The sequence below is a fragment of the Pseudorca crassidens genome, chromosome 11 (genome assembly GCF_039906515.1).
Source record: "Pseudorca crassidens isolate mPseCra1 chromosome 11, mPseCra1.hap1, whole genome shotgun sequence".
In the NCBI taxonomy this organism is placed as follows: domain Eukaryota; kingdom Metazoa; phylum Chordata; class Mammalia; order Artiodactyla; family Delphinidae; genus Pseudorca; species Pseudorca crassidens.
Genome location: NC_090306.1, coordinates 98,987,391 through 98,994,114, shown reverse-complemented (window position 1 = coordinate 98,994,114; position 6,724 = coordinate 98,987,391).

The window sequence follows — 6,724 nt, the reverse complement described above, 5'->3', positions numbered from 1 at the left end:
GAGGGGCCGGTGGGCCAAACAGTGCAGGGCCTTGTAGGTCAAAGAATGATGTGATTGATTTGCACTGTTGAAAACAGACTGGGGGTGGGGGGAAATGGGGTGGGCGGGTGGCAGAAAACCAGAGAGGAGGGTAGCGCAATTGTCAGGCAAGAAGTGAGGTGTATTGTGCATCTGCTCTGTGCCCAGAGCTGTGAAGAAGCTCTGGAAATTGGTTTGGTCCCTGCCCCCAGGAGCTTAGAGTGCCAGGAAAAATGGAACAGCCCTTGTGAAACATGCAAAGAGTCAAGAGCTACAGGACTGCAGAGCCACTGTCAGCCACTCACTTTTACTGCACTATTCCAGCTTCGTTTGGGATGTGCTTAGATTTCTTAATTTGTTTTTTCCAAAATGAAAACTTTGGGGTTATGTGAGTATAAAGACAATATAGATTTAGAAGATGTAAGGAATCAGTAAAATTACAAAGATGAGAGAAAACAGTCACCTAAAATTCCATCATCCTAAGATATGTTAACATTTTGTGAACATCCTTGCAGATATATCTGTGGATTCAAAGGCACACATGCTAGACATGCCTTGTTGTACCTGGCTTTGATCCCTTGACACGTAGAGATCTGTACAGCCCCAGCAAGGTGGAAGAGAACCATGGAAGAGGGGGTGGGGGGGCTGACGGGATGGACAGAGGAAGTCCTAAGGAGAAGTTATTCCAGCAAAGTTCCCCAAAGCCTGAGGGAGCTTTAGATAGGAGTAGGATGCTCATCACACCTCATCACAGGTGTGCTTGGAGGCGGGCCCTGCTCTGGGGTGGGATGATAGTGTAAGAGGATTCCTGCCCAGGCTGGCAGGTTGGACCATGAGACCCATGTCTCCTCACGCTCTCATGGGGACCCTGGCCTGAGAGGGCAGGCAAAGAATCTAGTAGGGGTCTGGCACATCCCTGAATGTGAGCTCTTTACCATAAAGCCTGGCTGTTTTGGAAGGGGACAGAGGTTCCGGGACTGGTCCTGGTCCACAAGTTTGCCTGGGAGCCCAGAGTCCCCTGTAGAGATCTCTCCTACCTTTTCCCCAGCTAGAGAGCCCAGCGAAGTCAAGCTGCAGTGAGGGAGATGGGCACCAGGTGGCGCTGTGGACCCAGGCGGCCCAGCCCACTGCCAAACTCGGCGGGTCTTGGGTATCCCAGGTCACGTGAGCGTGCCCTGCTCCCCACACATCTCAACTTCTCCGTGACGCCCCCTAGAGTCCACGGGGCAACAGCCAAGCTCCCTGTACTCATGGATCAAGGCTCTCCTCAAACTTGTCCCCAGACCTCTCCAACCCGCACTCCCTGCTACATGTGTGGGTGCCTATCACAGCAGGCAGGCAGTTTCCACCTCCAGCCTTGGTTTACCTCACCTGTCCTCAGAGCAACCCCTTAGCGCTAAAGCAGCACCAGCGTTTCCTCAGAACCTTCCTGATCTCTCCCTAACCCAGGGTCGACCTCTCCCCCCCGGTAGGTGCCTCCCAGCACACTCTCCCCAGCTGTGGCTCTCCAAGGGCAGGCCCTGGCTCTGATTACCTGAGTGCCCGGCACAGAGCAGGCTTCTCTGAGTGAATCAATCCACCAGTTCAGTCCTGATAGGGCTGACATTTCAGGGGAGGGCAGATCATAAAAACCCTGAACTTGGACACAGACAAACCTGGATGGAGCCTCTGCCTCAGAGACCTTGATCAAAGCCATCCCTTCTCTGGGCCTGTTTCTGCATCTGGCAGTTTCTGGATCAGATAGCCTCAAAGGCCCCTTCCAGGGAGACTCCCAGCCACCGCACCCCACCCCACCAGCCTCATCCCCCAAGTGATGTTTGAAAGGTGAGGAGTGACTTGCCCAAGTTCTCACAGTCCTGGGGCTGAGTTCTGATCTGCAGAGGTCACTAACACCAAGTTTTGGGGGGCTACTGCCCCTGCCCCCCAGCCCCAGGTGGGGCAGTGCCATCCCTGTCCCCACTGTCTTTGGCTAAGGGAGCCCCAAGGGGGCCTATGACAACCCAGCAACAGCCTCCACCCCTCCACAAACACCACCTTTGAGCATGCGCCCTTCAGCGTAAGTTCAATGGACTTATTTATTGTGAAAACAATGTAAGCACTGCTGGCATTTTGAAAAATGGAGAAAAAACCAGCCCACATCCACAGTCTCTCCAACTTCCCACTGCCCCTGAACCAAGATGGAATTGAAACCAGCAACCAGCCCTGACCTGTTCTTTGCAGAGCCTCTTTAAGCACTTCTCCTTCCCTGCACCCCTCATCTTCCTGACAGCTCAGAGAGGCTGGCAGTGGTGGCCCCATTTATTAATGTGAAACAGGCTCAGAGTGGGAGGCATCTGTCCAGGGTCACCTGGCTGTGGAGGGGCAGCCCTAGGAACTGTCGGTCTGACTCTACCCCCACTATACGGAGGCTGCCCCTGGGGCTGGGACTGCCTACCCTCAGAAGGCCACACTCCAGGTAGGGAAAAAGAGGGTCAACACCTCCTATATTCATTCACTCAGCAACATGTGGACACTTGGCCTTCTACCAACAGCCAGGGTCAGGGAAAAGTGTGGGCTTTGGGGGAACAGAACTGAATGAGAATCCTGGCTCTGCTGTGACTCTGAGAGAACCACTTCACATCTCTGGTGTCAGTACCTACCTCTGGAAACTGACTGTACAGTGCAAGGGTACTCACCTCAGAGGGTTCTTAACAAAAGTAAGTGAAACGCGCCAGGGAAGAGCTACACTGCCCAAAGCAAACACAGAAGTCACTAACCTCCGAACCTCAGCCACTGTCTGGCCCAGAGGAACCAAGAGTCTTCCTTTCTGATCAGGATTCTGCCAGGCTGGGGTCTCAGGCCCCCTGCTTTCAGGCCTGGCTTCCTTTGGTGCTCTGGAAACATCCTTCTGGCCAGACCTCCCAGTCCCAGTTCCCCAGTCCTGCCCCTCCCTCTCCCTGGGGCCTCCCTGAGCACCAGCTGCCAGGCATGAGCCTTCCTCTTAAAGGGACATACTGATGGCCATAAGGGCTACCCCACCTGGTCTTCCTGAGTCTGTGCCTCAGGGCAGTTCACTCATCCCCCTCTGAGTTTCAGAGGCCTCGTCTGTGAAATGGGTTATGGTGAAAATCCAGGGTGAGACTGTGAAAGGTACTTGTAAGGAAACTAGTTCACTACAGATCTAAGGCACTGGCGTGCTACTGTCAGGGAGCTTATCTTTGGAAAGGTGGATCGAACCCTAGGAGGAAAAAACCTGCCCTGCCCTGTGGGCCCCACCCTACAGCTTCCAGATCCCAGAACCAGGGGTGGGACCCAGGTATCTGCATTTACCCAGTTCCCTAGGAATTCTTAAGCAAAGGAACAGGTATTGACTGTGAGATATCAGAGATTAATCTAGGCAGTTCCAGCACCACCAACAGGCTCTAGATGAGGTGGACCCTGGGAGGGGTCTTGGGCCCTGCCAGCACCCAGAGTCATAGAAACCAGATCTAGATGGAACAGGAGGTGCAGAAAAAAGAGTTCAGTCTTCCCTCCCATGGAGATGGTTCCATTTGCTATCTGCATCCTACAGAAAACAAAAGCTTCTTGAGGGCAGGGTTCTTGTTTTGTTCCCTACAGTGTTCCTGGGACCCAGAACACACTGTCTGGCACAACAGTCGTTTAACGACTGAACCAAACTCTGTCACAGGGCCTGGAAGGAAAGACAGATTTTTCCTTTTGCCTCTCCAGCATGGCTCCTCAACTGGACACAGTTATTCATCCTGTCCTTAAAATTTTTTCTTGATATTTTGTTCATCATCTAATTTTGATTCTTAAAAAATTACATTAAAATGCTATTTGTTGTAAATCAACTATACTTCAATAAATTTTTTTAAATGCTATTTGTTTTGGTTACTGAGCTTTCTGATTCCCTCTTAAATTTTGTGCCTGCAGAAAGTACCTCACTCAGGTGCTCCGTGCAGTGCATCCCTTTCCATTTTCTGCACCAAGTGGAGACGGTAACATCTCCTAGAGATGCTGTCAGAGTGAATGAAGGTATGTGATCAAGGGTCCAGTATGGGGGCTGGCACATAGTAAGGGATCAATAAATATAAGTTATTACTATGTCAACTAAAGAAAAACACACACACACAACCTAAAAACTGCGAGTTATGTTTTATTTGGGGAACTTACTGAGGCCTATAGATGGGGAGACAGCCTCTCAGACAGCTCTGAGGACCTGCTCCAAAGAGGTAAGGGAGGTGCCAGGATATATAGGAGTTGTTTGCTGGAAAAAAACATCAAAAGTTTATTGCTAATCACAAAAATAGACATCTCAGTTATTTTAGTGCTTTTCTATATATGGGAAGATGAAAGAGTCTGGGCTCATTGAAATCATTCCCTACATATGCATCTTTATTATCTAGGGCCAGTCTCCAAAGTACATAATGCTTCCTGTTTTCCTCCATCCCTGAATTCCTCTCAGGGCCCACCATGGTGTGAGGCGTGGGGGCATCTGCAGTGGCTGACGGCTTGATCTTACTAGAACTGAAGTGGCAGTCAACACTCTTCGTTTATTGGAATGGCAGGCAAGTCACTGTCCACAGGTGGAGATTACATCCCCATTTGTATAGATAAAGAAACTGAGGCCCAGCAAAGGAAGGTGACCTGTGCAAGTCCCTTTGGTTATCAGGGACCTCACTGTGGTTCTCCTGACTTGGCCTCCAGTTATCTCCTCAGGGTACAGAAGCTACCGAGACAGAAAAACAAACAGGCCTATCAAAAGTATTGTGCACATCAGCGTCACTCATAGATGTGTGGAGTGTGTGTAGGACCAAAACTGCCAGAGTTGATCCCAGGCATCAGGGCAAAGACGGTGGATGTAGCAAAAACGCCTGCCTACCCAGGCACGCTGGCAAGCTGGAGGGCAACCCACACAAATACAGGGGGGACTGGAGGTGGGCCTTTGCCTCTGGCTTCTGGAGGAAGAAATAGAGAATCTTAGAAAAGACGAAGCTGCGGCTAATGCACTTCCAAGGGGGGAAAGGACTTTGAAATTTGCCATAATACCAGCATCCAGAGACAGTCTGCTACTTTTCCATTAGAAAAATGGGATTATGCTTTTTCCATGTTAAATATCCTACAACACAGATTTTCAAGGCTTCACAGCAATTCATCTTACTGATGGATCGATCATAATTAATTTAACCAATCTCCAATTTTTTTCCTTTTCTTATTTTCTAAAAGTTGAGGACTTCCCTGGTGGCGCAGTGGTTAAGAATCCACCTGCCAATGTAGGAGACACGGGTTCGAGCCCTGGTCCGGGAAGATCCCACATGCCGTGGAGCAACTAAGCCCGTGCACCACAACTACTGAGCCTGCGTTCTAGAGCCCGTGGGGCACAACTACTGAGCCCGTGAGCCACAATTACTGAAGCCCGCGCACCTAGAGCCCATGCTCCACAACACGAGAAGCCACCACAATGAGAAGCCTGCGCACTGCAATGAAGAGTAGCCCCTGCTTGCCACAACTAGAGAAAGCCCGCGCGCAGCAATGAAGACCCAACGCAGACAAATTAATTAATTTTTTAAAAAGTTGAATTGTTGGCTCAAAGGGTCTGCACATTTTTAATGCTGTTGACATGAAATAGCCGTTTAATTAGTAACAGTATCAAGTACATCTATACAAATTCTTCTTTGGAGAGGGCCTGCTATGTGGGCTTTTTTATATTAATTATTTCTTTTCATGCATAAAGCAACGCTACAAAGTAGGTGGTGTTCTTCACATTTTACAGATGGGGACACAAAGCCTCAGAGAGGTGAAGTGACTTGTCCAAAGTCACATGGTTGGTGAAGCTGGGAAGACACCTAGAACTGACTCCAAAGTCAACGTGATGGTTAAATAGTTGTGAATAGAGAGGTGTCCAGGAAGGCTTCTTTTTTTTATGAATTTATTTATTTATTTATTTTGGCTGCGTTGGGTCTTCCTTGCTGTGTGCGGGCTTTCCCTAGTTGGGCGAGCGGGGCTACTCTTCCTTGCAGTGCGCGGGCTTCTTATTGCGGTGGCTTCTCTTCTTGCAGAGCACGGGCTCTAGGCGCATGGGCTTCAGTAGTTGTGGCGCAAGGGCTCAGTATTTGTGGTGCACCGGCTTAGTTGCTCCGCGGCTTGTGGGGTCTTCCTGGACTAGGGCTCTAACCCATATCCTCTGCATTGGCAGGTGGATTCTTTTTTTTTTTTTTTTTTTGGCAAGAGTATTCTTAATCACTGCACCACCAGGGAAGTCCCAGGAAGGTTTCTTAAAGGAAGTAAACCGTTAGCTGCGCTTTATGTGGTGGACAGAATGACAGCGGGAGGAGTAAGGGTCGGGTCAGGCCGTTCGGCAAAGTCCAGAGCCTTGAGAAAAGGCCATCAGGAGATTTCTTAAAGCTCAAGATTTCTAGGTCAAAGGCATTAGCGGGGAGGCGTTGAGTCCTAGAGCGATTGATGGCCGCTGAGACAGCTGTGGACGCTGAGTCCCGCCCTCCCCCCGGGGACTAGGCACTGCGAGCTCGAGACCCCGCCCCACTCCAACCACTTCTCGGTCAGCAGCAATCGGACTCATCCAGCCAAGGGCCAACTCTGGCCCCGCCCCTCCCTTCCGGGTTCTATCCCTCGCTTCCGGTCCCAGGCCCACGCCCCGCCTCCGCCTAATTTGGAACAATCCGACGGAACCTGCTGGGGTCTGCTCCTCCCTATGCCACGCCCCTTC